Source organism: Canis lupus, chromosome 32 (genome assembly GCF_003254725.2).
Source record: "Canis lupus dingo isolate Sandy chromosome 32, ASM325472v2, whole genome shotgun sequence".
Taxonomy (NCBI): Eukaryota; Metazoa; Chordata; class Mammalia; order Carnivora; family Canidae; genus Canis; species Canis lupus.
Genome location: NC_064274.1, coordinates 23,107,717 through 23,126,901, shown reverse-complemented (window position 1 = coordinate 23,126,901; position 19,185 = coordinate 23,107,717). Strand labels below are relative to the sequence as shown.

General features: G+C 35.2%; 1 long non-coding RNA gene across 1 annotated transcript in view; it reads right to left on the bottom strand.

The window, feature by feature from the left end:
• Positions 1 to 6,080: 6,080 nt before the first annotated feature.
• LOC112644640 (uncharacterized) overlaps positions 6,081 to 19,185 on the bottom strand; it is a 57,726-nt gene continuing 44,621 nt past the window's right edge. The window contains exons 4-5 of the long non-coding RNA XR_007407855.1: positions 11,257 to 11,291; positions 6,081 to 7,915 (exon numbers count right to left, since the gene is read on the bottom strand). This is a non-coding gene — a long non-coding RNA (uncharacterized LOC112644640). The remainder of the gene's footprint in view (positions 7,916 to 11,256; positions 11,292 to 19,185) is intronic.

Below are 19,185 nucleotides of genomic sequence, written 5' to 3'. Positions count from 1 at the left end.
TTTGACCCAGGGCGCGATCCTGGAGACCCGGGATCGAATCCCACGTCGGGCTCCCGGTGCATGGAGCCTGCTTCTCTCTCTGCCTGTGTCTCTGCCTCTCTCTCTCTCTCTCTGTGTGTGACTATCAGAAGTGAATAAAAATTTTAAAAAATTAAAAAATAATAATAATAAATAAATAAATAAAAAGTGTATAGAAGAATACAATGCAAATGAAAAAATGAATCACTCCAACTCAAAACAAAAATAGATGACCAAGGAAAGCAATTATAATTGCTTGTATAATGTATGTAGCAATTATAAATAATATTCACAAGTCATAATAATATAAACACTGAATAATAATTTAACTAAAATATTTGGGGTGTGGTGGAAGACATAAGAGAATTATATACTCATCTTTCACACTAGGACTCTAGGTATGATATCTGATGTTAAAAGGCCAAAAAAAAAGGGAAAAAAAAGGAATCTGAGCATGCTATTGAGAAATGTAATGGCAAAAACAAAAAGAAAAAGCTAAATACTTGGGCAGCCTGAGTGGCTCAGCAGTTTAGCACCGCCTTCAGCCCAGGGCATGATCCTGGAGACCGGGGATGGAGTCCCACATCAGGCTCCCTGCATGGAGCCTGATTCTCCCTCTGCTTGTGTCTCTGCCTCGCTCTCTGTGTGTGTCTCTCATGAATAAATAAATAAAATCTTAAAAAAAAAAAAGAAAAGAAAAGAAGAGAAAAGAAAAAGCTAAATACTGGACAACCCTGGTGGCCCAGTGGTTTAGTGCCAACTTCAGCCCAGGGTATGATCCTGGAGACCTGGGATCGAGTCCCACATCGGGCTTCCTACATGGAGCCTGCTTCTCCCTCTACCTGTCTCTCTCTCTCCCTCTCTCTCTCTCTGTGTCATGAATAAATAAATAAAATCTTAAAAAAAAAAAACCTAAATACTGAAAATGGTTTACACTGGGATATAACAATAAGATTGTGACAGAATGGAGCCCAGGGTTTTCATTTCTTATTATAAACCTTAAAGAAGGGACGCCTGGGTGGCTCAGTGGTTGAGCATCTGCCTTCAGCTCAGGGCATGATACAGGGTCTGGAGATGGAGTCCTGCATGTGGCTCCCTGTGAGGAGCCTGCTTCTCCTTGCATATCTCTGCCTGTGTTTGTGTGTGTGTGTGTGTGTGTATCACTCATGAATAAATAAAAATAAAATATAAATAAATAAATAAATAAATAAATAAACAAACCTTGAAGAACTATTTAACTATTCAAATCATATATATGAAATACTTTGAATAAAATTATATTAAATTAAAAATAAAAGATAAAGAAGATTCTAGGTTCTCTTGACAGAAAGTGAGCAATACCTAATTCATCTGCCCTCCGCTTCTCTTTTATTTTATTCTTTTAAAGATTTTATTTATTTATTAGAGATACACAGAGAGAGAGAGAGAAGAGAGAGAGAGAAGCAGAGACACAGGCAGAAGGAGAAGCAGGTTCCATTCCATGCAGGGAGCCTGTCGTAGGACTCGATCCCGAGCCTCCAGGACCACACCGTGGGCTGAAGGTGGCGCTAAACCGCTAAGCCACCAGGGCTGCCCCCACTTCTTTTTTAAATAGTTGTGGAAGTATTTTTTTTTTAAGATTCAAAATTCCAAAAGTACTGGAAACTTAATTTGTAAAAGCCACCTGTTTTTACAAAGTCAGATTGTAATAGAATTAGTAAAATATTGGAAGAATCCCCTGTGGTGGGAAATGCAGGTATAGAAAACTCATGTGGAAGATTTTCTACATTTCAGACACAGATTATTTTTTACTCATGAGAAAGAGAGAAGCCTCCAACTTATGTTGCAGGAACTGCTTTCTAGTAGAATTACAGCTCTTCCATAACCTCTCCCCACCATCCTCTCTCTAATAACTTTTTGACCCCAATTCTGGAAACAATTTTCCCAGTAATGCATTTGCATGAAAAGTCATTTATATGTGAGTATCTATCTGCCAAAACCAAAAAGACTGGAATGGAGGTATCTGAGAAATCACAATTTTATTTGTTTGGGAGTTTGTTTTAGTTCACCATTTCTAATAAGGAAAGAATCACAAAACACTTAAGAAGATTTTTAAAATAAAATTTATTTCTCATCAAAACAAGCTCAAAATAAAATCAGGAAATTCCTCCCTCTGCCTAAAATATCCAAATTAAATACTAACAAAACAGCAAAAATCTGGCCAGGGTCCCTACAGGTTACAATAAAAGAGGAATCTCTTCCTCTAGCAGGCCTTTCCTGATGACCTTGTCCAAAATTGCAAACACCTTCACACCTCTCCCACTGTGTACACTATTATTTGTTTTGCTTTTTCCTGAAAAATTTACCATCATCTAACATACTATGCATTTTACATACATATATAAATACATGTATGTGATTCTTTCTCCCCTTGCCCTGCAACAAGAATATAAACTCCATGAACACGTAGTTTATATTTTTTAATATTTTCACTGATGTAGCCAATGGCTACAGTGATGACTGGCACATAATAGACAATACCTATTTGGTGAGTAACTGAGTGAATTATAACAGACACTAGGTAAATGAAGGAAAGAGCCAAGGACTAACCATAAACTCAGTTTATGGAGATTAAGCCTGGAAAGAACTTTTCCTTGTATAAAATTTTTTTAAAAAGGAAAAAAATGAAGGCTATAAAAATAGCTTATAATCTAAAGGACTTAACCATGTGACAGCCATTTAAAACTTTTATTATATTTTTAAAGGTGATACATTCAAAAATTCCCAAATCGAAACCATGTGAAGAAACAGGAGCACAGGAATCTTGCTCCTACCCCTATCCCTATCCTTCCCCTTCTGCTAATTAATCCCTGTTTTGGTTTTCTTCTTCAGGAAATCAGATCTCTTGCCTGTCTGCTAAATATTAAAATTCCTCTCTATTCTTTTGACATCTCTTTCTTGTTTTCTGCCTCATTGTGTTTGCTTTTTTATCATTAACTCATCCCCTCCTTGTTACACTTTCTGTGATGTTTACTCACTCTTATGTCCTTGTAATTTACTCTTCTTCCCTAAAATACTTTTCTCATCTACATCTATTTCTCTCCTGAATTTTGCCACTTCCCATTTCCCTCCAGTTTTCTGCTTCTTGGCTCCCCCTGTCAACTGTAGCTTTCACTGAATTCTTGTATTACTGTTTCCGGTCTGTCTTCAGAGCTGCAATTAACTCCTTACATTTTCCTTATCCAAGTTAGATTATCATTTCCATCTACCTGTGACAATATATTTCTGGCATGTGTTCTTTGTATGCAGAGAATTTTTTCTGTATATTATTTGTTCATAATTTCATCGAATAGAAATTGGATTTACCCCTTCATGTAATTCCTGTTTGAAAGAGTTGAATTCTTTTGTATCAGCAATCAGCAGGAAGTTCCTGTAACAGGGAAGAAAGGCCAAGGTAGCTGCCCAGGGTTCAGTAACTGAGGGATCTTTCTAGTTTCTTAAGAGATCATCTCTGTCAGGCTGTGGGGATTGGAGAAGGAAGACTTATTTAGTAGGTCTGAGATTCAGTTTTACCAGATGAAAAGAGTTCTGGGGATTGATTATGTTAATAGTGTGAATGTACTGAATGGTGCATTAAAAAAAATGGTAAATTTTATGTTATGTGTATTTTACTCTGAAAGGTTTTAAAATCTAACATATATCTTATTTACATATTTTAAATATATATTTGTTTATTATTTTAATATACTAATTATATATATATGCATATATGTTTATATATGGATATATGTATTCTGTGTGGCCATGCCATGCTGCTTTTACATCCCTAAACCTAACCTATTTCACAGGGCTTCTCTCATCACTCTGATCTCCCTGGAATTTGCCTGGGGTGATATTAAGAAGGGATGTAACTTCCTTTCAAATGTGTTCCTTTTCTTCTAGAAGGAGGTACTCTGAGACACACACACACACACACACACACATAAAGTTATTTAATATATATAATATGCAATAAAGATGCCATGTAGAGAATGACTTGGAGAGAGAGAGAGAGAATATTTCATCTTGGCATGGAGAGGGAATAAGACTAAAAACAGAAGCCATGAGAAATAGTGTGAGGACAGAAAAATGAAATTGATGTAAAAAAAAGAATATCCTAAAAGTAAAACAAAAAATAGGAAAAATTTCATATGAGTGAAAAAGTTTCAATATTCTTGATTTAAAATGTTCTTAGAAACGGTTAGAGAAAAGATGCATATGCCTGTTGAAAACACTAGGCAAAGAATATCAATAGACAACTTAAAAATATAAAGAATTTCTTCCTTTAGGAAGAAATATCCATCTTCAAAAGCAACTAAATAAATGCATATTAAATAGTAAGACACTTTTTATCTATTAATTTGTAAAACATGTTCATTTTTTTAAAACTCCATGAGGATGCAAGGCAAATAGCATTTTCATTGTATTAGCTGACAGTTAAACTGGTGCAACATTTCTAAAGAGTAATCTAGAAAATGTGTATCCAAATCTTTAAAAATATTAATTTTTTTATCCAACTAGTGCTCTTCTAGTAATTTATTCCAAGTAAATAAGAATACAGTTAAAGGTTACATGCAATGATAGTTTTAATACCATGTTGTAGTTGTAATAATATTCTTATAAATAATAATATCTTATAATATTAAAAATGAGAAAACATAATGTTTCTAAAATAGGAATTGACCAAATAGATATTCATTCATACACTGCAATATTATGCTGCCATTAAAAATCAAGTCATAGAGTAATGTTCAATGAATTGAAAAATTGGTCTCAATGCTGAAAGGAAAAAAATGAAATTTTGAAATCTGTGGTATGACCCCAAATTTATTTTGTACCTATTTGTTTAAAGAAAGATTAGAAATCATGTATTTTTAAATACTAATAATGGTTTTATATGTTTACCTTTTTCTATGTCTGTGTTCTAAACTTTCCATGCTAAACCTGCAATTTTTCATAATTAAGAAAACTGGTTTCTAGGGGTACCTGGGTGGCTCAGTCAGTTCAGTGTCTGCCTTTGGCTCAGGTCATGATTTCAGGGTCCTGGAATCGAGCCCCGTTTAGGGCTCCCTGCTCAGTAGGGAGTCTGCTTCTCCCTCTTCTCTGCCTCTCCTCCCACTCATGCTCTCTCTCTCTCTCTCTCTTTTTCTCTCTTTCTCTCTCAAAAATATAAATAATAAAAATCTTTTTAAAAAGAAAACTGGTTTCCAAATTTTCTCTTCTTCCTCATTCCTTTGGATAGCCACATTTTTTTACCCTTTCCTCTCAAAAACTCTTTCCTATTGTGAAGACTTACTTCATAATTTCTAAGTTTTAAAATGAAGAACTCATTGGAAAAAGAGAAGATGGCACACACAGTTGTACTAGTGTTACATGTATTTCTAGTTATATTTACAAATGACCTATAGTATTAAAATTTATGAAACACAAATTCCTGACTTTTACAGAATGATTTTTTAATAAAATTGATCTTCTCTATTTTAGAATATTTCATATTTCTCATGATTAACACTGTTTTTTTTTTTTCCTCTAAATCTGAGTTTACAAATGTAACTGCACATCAGAATCACTGGCAGAAGTTTTAAAATTACAAGGCCTGGGCCCACCCCAAGATGTTCTAAGTCAGTAATCTTGGGGCCAATTTAGAAATAGGTCCTTCTAAGAAGTTCTCAGATGATTGTGATACTAAGCTAGTTCAGGAAAATGCAGCTTTGGGTGACTAATAACTCCATTCTATGAACCTCTTACACCGTTCACTTGTGAATTAAAACACCAATAAATCTAGGCAAATTGAAAAGTGAGGTGTCTTTGCAAATTGTAATTGAAACTAAGCCAGTTTAAATGAAACTTACAAAGGCATCTGTCTAGCTACTATTTCTACACAGCTTGAATCATTCTACGAAGCTACTCAGCAGAATTATGATGATAATCTAACTCCACATCTACAAAAGTACCCTTCTTTCATATTCTTAGAACAGAGTTAAGTGGTAAACAAATAACGTCTTTAACCATTAGTGGAGAAAATAACCAAGAGATGACATCTGTACTATTCCAAAAGTACGTTGTTTCCTTTATTTTGGAATTTTTTTATATTGTAAGAAAATTACATACAATATTTAGTGTGAATGAAGGCCTAAGAGAAACTTAATCATTGAATCAAGAAAAAATTACTTTTGTTGAGTTCATAAAATTCTGTGGGTTTAAATTAAAAGAAACATAATACGTGCATCTAGGAGAAATGTTTGCATGCACAGATGCCCAGAAGACCAAATTCTTTTCTTTGTATGCAGCCATAATTTCTAATTTCATAATTGACATGGATCTAGCCCCATGTCAGGCTCCCTGCTCAGTGAGGAGCCTGCTTCTCTTTCTCTTCCCAACTCGTGTTTTCTGTCACTATCTCTGTCTCTCTCTCTCAAATAAATAAATAAAATCTTTAAAAAGAAGAAGAAGAGGGATGCCTGGGTGGCTCAGTGGTTGAGTGTCTGCCTTCGGCTCAGGTCCTGATCCCGGGGTCTTGGGATTGAGTCCCACATTGGGCGCCCTGCGAGGAGCCTGCTTCTCCCTCTGCCTATGTTTCTGCTTCTCTCACTGTGTATCTCTCATGAGTAAATAAATAAAATCTTGGAAAAAAAGAAGAAGAAATGGTGGCAGTTGAGCCATAGTTAGTTGTTGCTTATTTGACTTAAGTAGAACTAGTGCAGCAGAGCCTGAACACAGATTTTACCAGCTATCTGAGACTAGACAACTTATGTTCTAGAATTCCTAAAACTTTTCAGTCTGGGATTAGTAGAAGGTTTGAAGTATAAGGAAAGAGATTATATTAATGTTTACAAGAAAGCTAAGGAGTAGAAATAGAAAAGATCTCAGCCAACTGTGGTGTCACTGCTACACTATTCAGGAGAACTATGTTTTAAAAAGAAGCAGAAAGCTGAAAGTTGAATTTATTTGTGAGGGGCATCATTCATTTACAACAGCAGCAGTTGGAAAAGTGACTTTACAATTTCTTTGTTGAGTCATACAGAAATAATGAAAACCAGAAGGAGGATAGTGTTTGGTGTTCTGGAACAGGCTTAAGTGCCCTAAGAGCTTGCTTTAGGTCTCCCACAAACTTTCTGTTTGAACTTGAGAAAAATCACTTACACTTCATGAGCATTAATTTAGTAACGTGTATAGAAGCAGGATGGTAATCAAAGCTTGGATTTGGGAGCAAGCTGCCAGGTTTGAATCTCAGCTGTGTCACATACAAGACGTGCAATCTTGTACAAGTTAATATTTCTGTGCCTTGGTTTTCTCATGTACAGGATGGGAACAGTAATAGTACTTACTTCACAGGGTTACTAAGAGAGTTAAATGATTTATTATATGTTAAGCACATTGAAGAATGCCTGAAACACAGTAATTGTTTTAGCAATTATATGATGAAAACTTCCATCTAAAACTCAGTGGTTTTCAAATTACTTTAAGGAATGGAGCCTTGGTTCAAATGAAATGCCCTATAGATATCTAAGTAATAATACATGGAATTAGAAATGTTTTCATTGGACTGACACAGATGAGTTGAGATTCACATCCTCCATCTTTCCAACCCTTCCCAGGTAAACCTCTGAGTAACATCAAGAAACCACAAAATGATGGAGCACGGTTTAAAAACACTAATGAGGTCTTCCAAATCTGTCGTAGGTTGTATATCAGTTGAGAATTGTAGCTAGTATAGAAATCTGACAATAGTTGATTAAACACATATGGATTTATTCTTTGAAGAAGTTCAGCAGTGGGCAGCTAAGGCTTATATGGCAGCTCTCCAATGCCATCAGAAAGCCAGGCTCTCTCTGTCCTCTGGAGACCCAGTCATCATCTTCATGATGCAGACAGAATACTATAGGAAGGGGAAAGGGAGAAAAAATAGCTTTCTAATAAGCCTATTGAGTATCTTCTGTAAAAAACCTTCATCCTTAGATACAAAGGAGGGGGAAATGTAATCTTTTAAATGGATGTGTGTCCACCTAGAATTAAGGAAGGAGAGAATCAAAGGAGAGAATGGAATATACTAGGAAATGCCTCTACATATTAATTTTAAAATATCATTGTGTTTATGAGTACAAGGACTGTACAGGTTACTCCTGGATCAAGGAAATTGGGAAAAAAATAGCTCATCAATCAAAATCTGATTCTTTTAATTGGCTTTTAATTACCTTTAATTTGTATATGGTTTCTAAAAATATCTATTAATCCCTCTGGTGATTAAAATCATTTTCAGTGAATCTATGCCAATAAGTTTTAAACTATTTTCTTCTTGGCCAGGAGAGTAAAAGGTTAAATAGACGTCCATCTACAAAATAAGTGTTACCTTACAATTACAAAATTCATGATGTACACATGGAATATAGCATAATGTCCAGGACATATTTGATTTACAATAGATGATTATTCTTCATTCTACCTTTATTACTCTGAATTTCAATGTCTTCATCAAATTAAGCCAATTATACCTTAGGTTTTATAAAGCTCAAACATCCTGTGAGACAATAAGAAAATCCCAGAAAATGAAAAACATTTGAGAGGAGAAGGGCTTTGGATACTTTCAAAAATAGGCATCAAGTATATGATTTTACGAATCTCAGCTCTTACATAAAAGCAAGACTAAAAGGAAAATAGAGGGGAAAAAAGTTTCACCCTCAGACAAGTCATCTTACCTAGCCAGCTTATTAAAAATGAACAGTTCTCTTATTAGTAAAACTCTTTGAGCCCCTAATATTCATAGGGCCACAGCAATTTATATGACTTCATGAGAAATCAAATTAAGTAGAAAATTAAGGGTCTGCACTAGATAGCCTTGAAGCATGGCAAGCATACATTCACTGAACTTCTACTCTGTATCAAGTTCCACACAAAGAATGAGTATTGAAAGCTGAATAAGACCCAAAACTTGACATCAGTGTTGGGTTGGCCATCAAATCTTATGCCCAGGTTACTATACCCTATGCACAAATAATGTTATATTGTTACTCAAAAACTGCCCTAAAACATTATCTACCAAATACCACTTCCTGTTCCACAGTTCTTCTGCTCTTGTCGATACTTAAGACTAACTTCATTTTTTTTAGACCAAAGAAACCACCACTCCTGTACAGAATAGATCCTTGGAAAGTTTTCATAGGATGTATGGTGTTCTTACTAGTTCTGGAAGCAAAGGATCTTGTTGAATTAAGAAGATTATCTGTAGGGCACATATGAAAGCCAATATCTGAATTTATAAGAACATAAATTAAAAAAAAAAACTTGCCTAAATCTTAGGGAAAAATCCACTAACAAAGTCAAATTCCAGTTTCAAAAATTAAAGTGAGAATTGAAATATTGCCAAGCTCAGTTCTTCAAGACAAAAGATGGGAAACATATTTTGTGTGATATGCTAAGCTTAGCTTTTCTCATTATATGATTTCCATAGCATCCTCTCTTTTTCCTTTTTACCTCTTTGCTTTGAATTTCTAGTTTTGTGTCTCTAAGAAGTGAAAAGCAGCTGGAGATGCCAGGCTAAGCATGATGTACATCTCAAGTCATGTAGTAAATTTTTAGAGTCTTCCCTTTCCCTATATGCATAATACCTTTAGGAGGCCTGGAAGATGTCTTTATCACTTTCCTTTGAATTTGGTTGTGTATTTTATGCTTTAAAATCAAATCTTGAATCTTGAAACAGATTTGGAGAGTTGTTGTTGTTTGGCTAGAGGTACTCTGGGTGAGGAGATGATTTATTCCTGGGTAAAGGAGAACAGAGTCAGAAGAAGGAGGGGATGCTCCTTATCCCAGAATAAAAAGATCTCCATAAAAATGTCTTGATATCACCTGCTATCATGCTCTGGATAAGTTTAACAAACTTCTGAAAACTTCTCACTACCAAACTAACAGATTTAGTACTGCATTTTCTTTTTTTAAAGATTTTATTTATTTATTTATTTATTTGAGAGAGTATGAGTGGGGGGAAGGGCAGGGGGAGAAATAAAGAGAGAGAGAGAGAGAGAGAGAAGAGAATCTCCAGCAGACTGAGCAGAGGAGGAAGCCCAATGCAGGGATTGCTCTCATGACCTTGAGATCATGAGCTGAGCTGAAATCAAGAGTTAAACGCTTAACCAACTGAACCACCCAGGTGCCCCAGTACTGCATTCTCTACCCATACCCAAAATTTAGGAAACTGAGCCTATGATAGAATATATTAATCTGTGCTTCTATCCAGAAACCGAATGTTTAAGAGCTCAGAACTACTTTTTTATTAACATTTGATTTTGAAATTCTGTTACCTAGAGTTAGAAAAAAAAGTAAATTCTTGGAAAATGAGAGGTACCAAAGAAATTACTCAAAAGGGAGCAGTTAATATCAGTGATAGATGTTAAGATTAAACCCTTCATATAGGAAATGGGTTGAAGACATCATACTATTAAATGAGCTCGGATATTATTAAATAAGGCTGAAATCAGCATCAAAGTTAGGTACTAAAGTGTGTGAGAAAAGGACTTTGAAAACTAGTAACCAGCTAACAATTGTTATTTATGCTTCATTAGAAAGATTATTCTCCTTAGATTCTCTGTGAAAATGAGATCAGTCTTTCTTTACACATCCACTAAGGTGACCTGCAAAAAGCAGTGATCTTGGAATCCGTCAACTTGGTTTAGATTGCAGCTTTAAACTAAAGGTAGTAATAATAACTGTCATCCAGAGTTGTTCCTATGAAGAGCTTATAAATGTTTAGTAAAATGACCACGAATTTGCTTTTTTTACATTCCAAATTAAAATTCATATGTTTCCTTTGATGAAGAAGGAGGAAGGAGAGGAGAAGGGAATTCTTATTGAGATAAGTATGATGATTCACTTGTTCTTCTTCTAAAATAAGAAATCTATGGATGTTATCATTTTATCTTAGAAGAGTAAAATGGATTTCTTACACTTGCATCATAGAAACATTTTTCTTTCAGGAATGACTCTACCATTAAGCCTGCTGTGTTAAGAGGAATTTCAAGGATTGGGGAAAATATAGGTTTAAAGATCGCTTACATATATACCTAGCATTTTGTTACTAAAATGTTCTAACTTTGAGAGTAGTTGTAAAAATGATTACTTGTAGCAAACATTATTTCTATAACTTTGGTAGAATAATAATGTTCCTTAATATTTAGAAATGACTGTCATACGAAATCATATAATGATAGCACATCATCAAATACTCACCATTTCCTTAGGGTAGCCAAAATATCTCTTTTCTCCTAATAAGAGGAAAAAAATTCAAGTCTCATAAATTACTGAAATAAAATAGAATAACAATGGTATAGATAATGATAGAAGACAGAGTTTTTATTTTTCTTCATATAAATGTATGTATGGATGTATTTCTTTATATATATATATCCTTTTCTGATGTAATGAGTCTGAATTAGAGAAACTCTTCAAAGACCCAGAAACATGTTAGAAGTTCACCAAAAAAGAAACATAAAGGTAACATGCAGGAAGAACTAGGTTTCTGTCAATATTTCACTCTCTCAGAATCCTGTGGATTTTTCAGTTCATAATCAAAACAGGGAAATCTGGGTTACCATTAAGTAGATTAGATGCCCCACAAGCTGACCAAGATATAGATAAATACATAGATATGCAATTTATTATTATTTTATAACTAGGTAAATGGGACTTAAACTTCCTCTTCTACCAATTTCATTGATTATAATATAGGATTAACAAAATTGCCTGGCTTCTCAATCCAAATGTCCATCAATGACGAATGGATAAGGATGTGAGATGCACACACAGACACATACACAAACACAGTATTATTGAGCCATAAAAAAGAATGAAATATTGCCATTTGCAACAACATGGATGGATCTAAAGGGTTTAATGCTAAGTGAAATAAGTCAGTCAGAGAAAGACAAATACCATATTATTTCACTTATGTGGAATTTAAGAAACAAAACAAAGAGAAAAACAAAGAAAAAAACACTCTTAACTATGGAGAACAAATTGATGGTTACCAGAAGGAAGGTAAGAGGGGGGATGGGTGAAATAGGTGATGGAAATTAAGAGTACGCTTATCACAATGAGCACAAAGTGTTATATTATATTATATTATATTATATTATATTATATTAATCATATTATATACCTGAAAGTAATATAACACTGAACATTAATTATATTGGAATTTACAAATAAATTAATTTAAATAATTGCCTGGGGATGCCTGGGTGGCTCAGTAAGTTAAACATCTGCCTTCAGCTCAGGTCATGATCCCAAGGTCTTAGGATTAAGCCCAACATTGGGCGTCCCTGCTCAGCAGGGAGTCTGCTTTTCCCCTCTCCCTCTGCCCTCCCCCTGATTGTGCTCTCTCTCTTTTTCAAATAAATAATAAGATATTTATTTATTTTTAAATTTATTTTTTAATTTAAATTCAATTAATTAACATGTAATATATTATCAGTTTCAGAGGTAGAGTTCAGTGATTCATCAGTCTTATATAATACCCAATTCTCATTACATCACATGCCCTCTTATGGTTTGTCTCCCTCTCTGATTCTATCTTGTTTTATTTTTCCCTCTCTCCCTCTATGATCCTCTGTTTTGTTTCTTATTTTCCACTTATGTGTGAGATCATATGATAATTATCTTTCTTTGATTTATCCTTAAAAAACTGAAAAAAATTAAAAATAAAATATTGCCTGGTTTCTGCTAGGGATGATGAAAATTATCTTGTAATTTATGTAAAATATATTGTTGTATATCTAGTTATAAGCTGTTACAAGCTATACGCTGAAATTTGAAAATAAAGAGCAAAGGAATATAAACACTTTGATAAATGAAATTGTAACAAGGGCCTTAATAGCTGGCAAAAATGAGGGGTGGAACAAAAACAGCAAAACAAAGAAAATGCACCCTGACCATAAAAGCATGCTAAACTGTTGTGAAAGAAGAATAGCTCTACCATAAAAAAAAAGAAAAGAAAGAAAAAAAAAAGAATAGTTCCTTAAACATGGATTATAAGTAATGAAGTTCAGAAGCTTAGACCATTTAGATGTGATGACTGAGTACCATGCTGAGAATTATGAGAGGAATCTGTGGCAGGTCTTAAGCATTTTTTAAAAGGGGAAAAAACTGAACTTTATTTTGTAGTTATGCTCACATGAAATTTTCAAAGCTGGAACTACAATATGGACATCCAAGAACCAGGAAATATATAAGTGAGGCAGTAAAGAAAGAATGGTGAAGAGAGGAATAAATATGATTGGCCACATGGAAAAAAATAGTTTTGTTTGTCAGGCACAGGTGAAATAAGTTCTTCAAAGATTTGTTAGGAAAGGAATATCCCTGGGGTTGTAGTTATAGTGGTTTGGAGAAAGTGATTCACTGACTTTTTCATATTCACTATCAGTCATACATATTTTCCAAAGTCTTGCTTAAATTTATGGGGCACGGCTCTAACTCTTATGGAATATACAATGCAAGTTTCTCTGTAGTCTAAAAATTAAGGATGGCTTATAAATTCTTGGAATATTAACCCTCAAGTTTTCTGACAAGAAAGATATGGCACAGTAGAAGTAATCAAAGACAATTTATTGAGGAAACAAATTACAAGGTATAGACAAACTTACACAAAAAGTAACGGTAAAAAATCTCAGTATCAATAATTATAAGAAACCATTGCAACTCCTAAAAAGGGAAAGGTGTAATGAACAAAATTAGCAAGATACACATTTGTCAGGGAGAAACTAATCTGAACAGCTATGGCCCTTAATATAGGAACAAAGGCACAAGCAGAACCATATAGAAACAAGGATGGAAGGAGATAGGACAAGGATATACATCACAGCTTCTGTGTCTTTCCATCGTATGATTTACTGCGAGTACTTAACATAGGCAGAGCCTAACGGGAAACGAGGCAATGGAGTCCATTGTTTCAGTCATAGGAGGACAGCCTCCCACGGACAGAGCAAGATGGGAAACAAAAGTATAAAGTGGATCCAAAAAGTCAAATAGAGAGTATCTGGCACAAACTGCCCATTCTAAACATCTTCAAGTTGCTTCAGTGGTTTGCTGGATCAAGAACACATTTGGGTAAAAACAAAGTCCATTTAGTCTATCATTTCTTTTGTGCATTGTTCATGACCAACCAACATAATGAAAGAGTTGAATTGGCAGTACACACACACACACACACACATACACAAACGGTAAGTACATTTTTTTAAAAAATGGAGGATTGGATGCTTCAAGGATAAAAATGATTATCAAAAAGAATGAAGATTTTACAGTATGGATTGACCCTTTAATCTTTGTAGTACAATCAAAACAATGACATAAAATACAAATTTGGTTGTGAGAATGAATTACATCAGAATAGAATGGTCACAGAGAGAACATTAACAAGTAACCTTGAAACTATGCTAATAGAGTACACCGCAATAATCCCAAACAAAAGTACCAGAAAACCGATAGCATCTTTACACCAATTTAACCAACCAATATGTCATGGGAAAGAGGATACCAATATAAAGAGCTGTTCAGGTTAATTAATTAATGAGTTTTAGTCATAAGTTCAAGGACATAGCATAGCCAGGCTCCTAGTTACTAGAAGCTAGAAGACAAATAAATTGTGTGTTCACCAACGTTCCAGTCTCCAGTTTAGCTCCATAAATTTTCTCTGATGGCTGACACTCTTTTCCAAATGCTAGAGGCAGAATTACAGAAGCCATGATTACTGCCCTCTAGGAGGCTATAGGTTTAGTTGGGGAAATGGGCACATAAACACATAATCCTTTCCTCTAAAAAGCCCAATTGAAAATGGTTGTGATGAGATGGAAAGAGTAGAAAAATGCCTGGGCTGAGGATCATGAATATCTAAATCAGATTTTGCCACAGCTATCCTTCCTCAAGTTCCCTGAGGGAGATTTATAGATAAAGAACATCTGATGAGGAACAACCTTATTGAAAGTTTGGCAAGCAAAGCCCATTGTACAACCTTAGAAGTTATATCAGACTTAATGAGGTTCTTTTGCCCAGCCTAGGCAGGCCTAAGAGTCCTTCTTGTACCTAGGACTGATTTTCAAAGGGAGTAAGGGAGACTTGGTCCTTACCAACACCCAGCAGGAAGGAGGGCTCAGTGCTTCATCATACCACCAGACTAGACATAACTTACTAGACAAAGGGAAGCAAACCGCAGACAGGAGAAGAACTGCATGGACAGGGTCTCATTACATAATCCCCCTTTCTCTTCATCTTGACATTTCTAGACCCTAATACCATACCACTAAATAAACATCCCTGTTCCTGTCCTCTTCACCAGGCTGGGGTTCTCACAGCATGTCTAAGAGAATGCATCTCAACAGCATGCATTTGAAGAAAATACTTCAAGCTACCACTGTTCTTTGTTTTTTTAAGATTTTATTTATTTATTTAGACAGAGTGTACATGTGAGCAAGGGGAGGGGCAGAAAGACAGGGAATGAGAGAATCTCAAGCAGACTCTGGAAGCATGGAACCTAACATGGGTCTTGATCTCATGATCCTGAGATCATGAGCTGAGCCAAAAATCCAGAGGCAGTAGCTCAATCAGCTGAGCAACCCCAGTGCCCCAATCCACCAGTGTTCTTCAAGTCTAGGCCTAGAAGAGACACAGTGCCACTTCTAACTCTTTCCATTGAAGGACTGGCTCAGATTCAGAAAAAAAGAAAATAAAAGTAGAACTCCCAAGCATTTGTACTTCACTACAATTCTTGAACATAAAATAATCCTATCAAGCACACCCAAGAATGAAGTAAGGGGCAGTGGTGAGGTGTTAGTGCAGATAGTAGTCATGAGTTCTCTCTAGAGAACAGCATCTTTTGTTTAGTGACCTTGAGTGGCAATAAGTAATATTAATTGGCCAATATTGTCAACCAGCTAGGAGTTTGGGACAGTTGCCTAGTTCCTGATTGATTAAATATATATCAGATTTGCAAGCAGAAAAATATAGAATAAAAAGGAGTCAAAGGAAATGGAAACTCAAAATGAGAGAAGTTCAGATAGTAAGTGAAGGGAAGATCTGACCTCACTAAATCTAGATGGTAACAATTCACTCAAAGAGTAGAGTTCAGGAGAGATGAATTAAAAACCATATAGGGATCCCTGGGTGGCTCAGCAGTTTAGTGCCTGCCTTTGGCCCAGGGCGTGGTCCTGGAGTCTCAGGATCGAGTCCCACGCCAGGCTTCTGCATGGAGCCTGCTTCTCCCTCTGCCTGTGTCTCTGCCTCTCTCTCTCTCTTTGTGTCTCTCATGAATAAATAAATAAAATCTTTTTTAAAAAACCATATAGAATAAATATGATGTTTAGCAAAATGTCTTCTTAAAGATTATGAACTGTGGAATAGGAACATGATGAATTCAGTTTCTTATAATTTAATGTCCTTTCTTTTGTGCTCCCTCTCCTTCAACCAAATAAGCATGTTTATTATTTTAAAAAACAATAATGATAAACTGGGAATATTCTTAAACTCCCAGGCCTAATCTGTTCAATCAAAGGGAACTATAGATAGCATTCTGTTACAGAATGTGAAGGAAATAAAGACCAAAAGTAGTTGAAAAACCTTTGAGCCAAATGTGGGTTTTTTTTTTTCTGTTTGAACTGATTAATTTACTTATCCAACGTAAACTAACTTAAGAAACACAAAAAGAAATTTTTGTTTCAAACTCACTGTTTACATAGCTGCATATATTGCATTAATCAGTTTTAAACATTTATTTTTAAATTTGTTGCCTTTAAATGTGTTTCTATTTTATTTGTCAGATTTTCTTGTGTAGCAAGTCTCCAATTTTATAATGAAAGTCAACAAGAAGATCAGCTTTCATGTGTAGAGAATTGCTTTCATAGGCAATATTTGTTGCTCAAAGAGTAGCCATCTGCCTTCTCCAGCTGACGGTTCATAGCCAGTAGCTGTTCTCTGAGACTACTTTTCTGCTGTTACCTTAATGTCAATTATTTGAGATTAGTTTATTTGGGTGGGGGACAGAGAGAGACTGTGAAACAAATTATGTCTAATGGCTGAAACCAGAGGAGTCAGGCAAAATTTCAGAGAGCAGCCAAGGCTGGAACTGCCCAGGCCCAGGGACATCAGTGTGAGTAATAAAACCGAATCCTCTGGAGATACTTTGAAATTTTAGCCTGCAGTATCTTTAGAAATGTTTCACAGTGAAATTGTATTTCCAATTCCATAGCCAATAGTTGTCACAACCACCTCCTCCACATTCTCCCAAACATGCAGTGGCTTCTAACTCTGTTCATTTACAGCAATCACTTCAATTTATACCAACAGTGCACGGTGGAGGGTAAGGCACACAGCCACTTATTCAATCATTTCAAAACAGGGCTGCAACATCTCTTCCCTCTGCACATTCATCAGAGGAATTGTGCAATCTTCATCAAGTGTTCCCAAAGAATATTCAAAACGGATGATTGATAAGTACTACAGGAGTAGCTTGATTCTTAAGACTGAACATATGAACCTCACTTTTCTTCATGGTCAGAGGAAGGAGAGAGAAATAGGAGAAAGAATATAAATGTGGTCTCTCACTTTCACTCTCTCTCTCTCTCTCTCTCCTCCACCACTCTCTCTTTGGCTTTAATTTTCTTAAAACTGTTTTTCCCCAAAAAGAACCAAACCACAGTTACCATAAAAAGATATGTGCTGCATGCTTATTTAACTTCTTAGTACTCTCTGTGCTTGATCTAATGAGGATGCAGTCATAACCCTTACTCTATAAGGTGATTATAAAGATAAATAATGTGAAATGCTTAGAAGAGTGCCTGGTACATAGTAATTAACCAGTATATGTTATCTGTGCTTATAAAACTTTACATAGGACTTGGGTTGATATGCAACATAGTCTAACCTCGGTCCTTATGTGAACTGTAATTTATAACCTTATTCTCCCTACTGTTAATCATTTGGACATGGACTTGTCTTTCAAAGACATCATATTCGTGTTATTTTTTTTTAAGATTTTATTTTTTTATTTATTCATGATAGTCACAGAGAGAGAAAGAGAGAGAGGCAGAGGCATAGGCAGAGGGAGAAGCAGGCTCCATGCACCGGGAGCCCGACGTGGGATTCGAACCCGGGTCTCCAGGATCACGCCCTGGGCCAAAGGCAGGCGCCAAACCGCCGCGCCACCCAGGGATCCCCATATTCATGTTATATATTCAATCCTTTAACATTGAAAAATAATAATGATCACTTTTGAATACTTTTCTGTCTTTTAAACATTCATGGATATATAATTCATTAATTCCTCAACTGAAGACTAATGCTTTTTAATCATGTTCATCCAACTGCCACTACAAACTTAAATCTAATAAGTCATTTGTGTGGGGTTTCACTTTATTTTTTGGATAAAACTCAAGTACTCTTTTCATTCTGAGAAATCTTTATCTGTTAACAAACAATTAACATTTAGAGCCAAATGAATGATTAGCTATGATCCAATTGTGTTACATGAAGTAAATATTAAACATAACTAGATAACAAAATCCCAATAAAGTGGATTTTGGTCTGTTTTTAGGACTTGTTTTCATGACTTTGGCTAAATTCATTATTCAGATAACAACCTGCCATTCACTGATTTCTGAATAAAAGAAAGTGAGAGCTTATGTTTTATCTTTTCAGAGTGTGCTGGGTAAACACAGAGTATGCTGTGTTTTTAATCTAGTAGAATTATTTCCAGTTAAGACATATAAACTCTTACAAAGTAAAATAATCATGTGGGATGTTAATAATGTCTAGTTCTGTGGGTACTTTAGCAGGGAAAATGGTGACCAAGAACAGGATTCATTCTACACTGTTAGCCCAATAAAAGGTGCCAGGTACACCTTATTCCAAGTGATTTCTCTTTTTGTTTGGAATGGCAGCCAAGCATGACAACCCAGGTTGGTAGAAAGAAATCTTAGTTTAACAATATGCCAAAGGGAATCTGAAGATATACATACCCTACAACACAGCAATTTCACTTTGGGAAATATATTCTTGCATATATGCCAAGAACACTTGCATGTGTAAAGATGCTCTTCCTACCATTACTTATAATAAAGAAAAGCTAGAAGGAACTCAAATGTCCAAAACACACACACACACACACACACA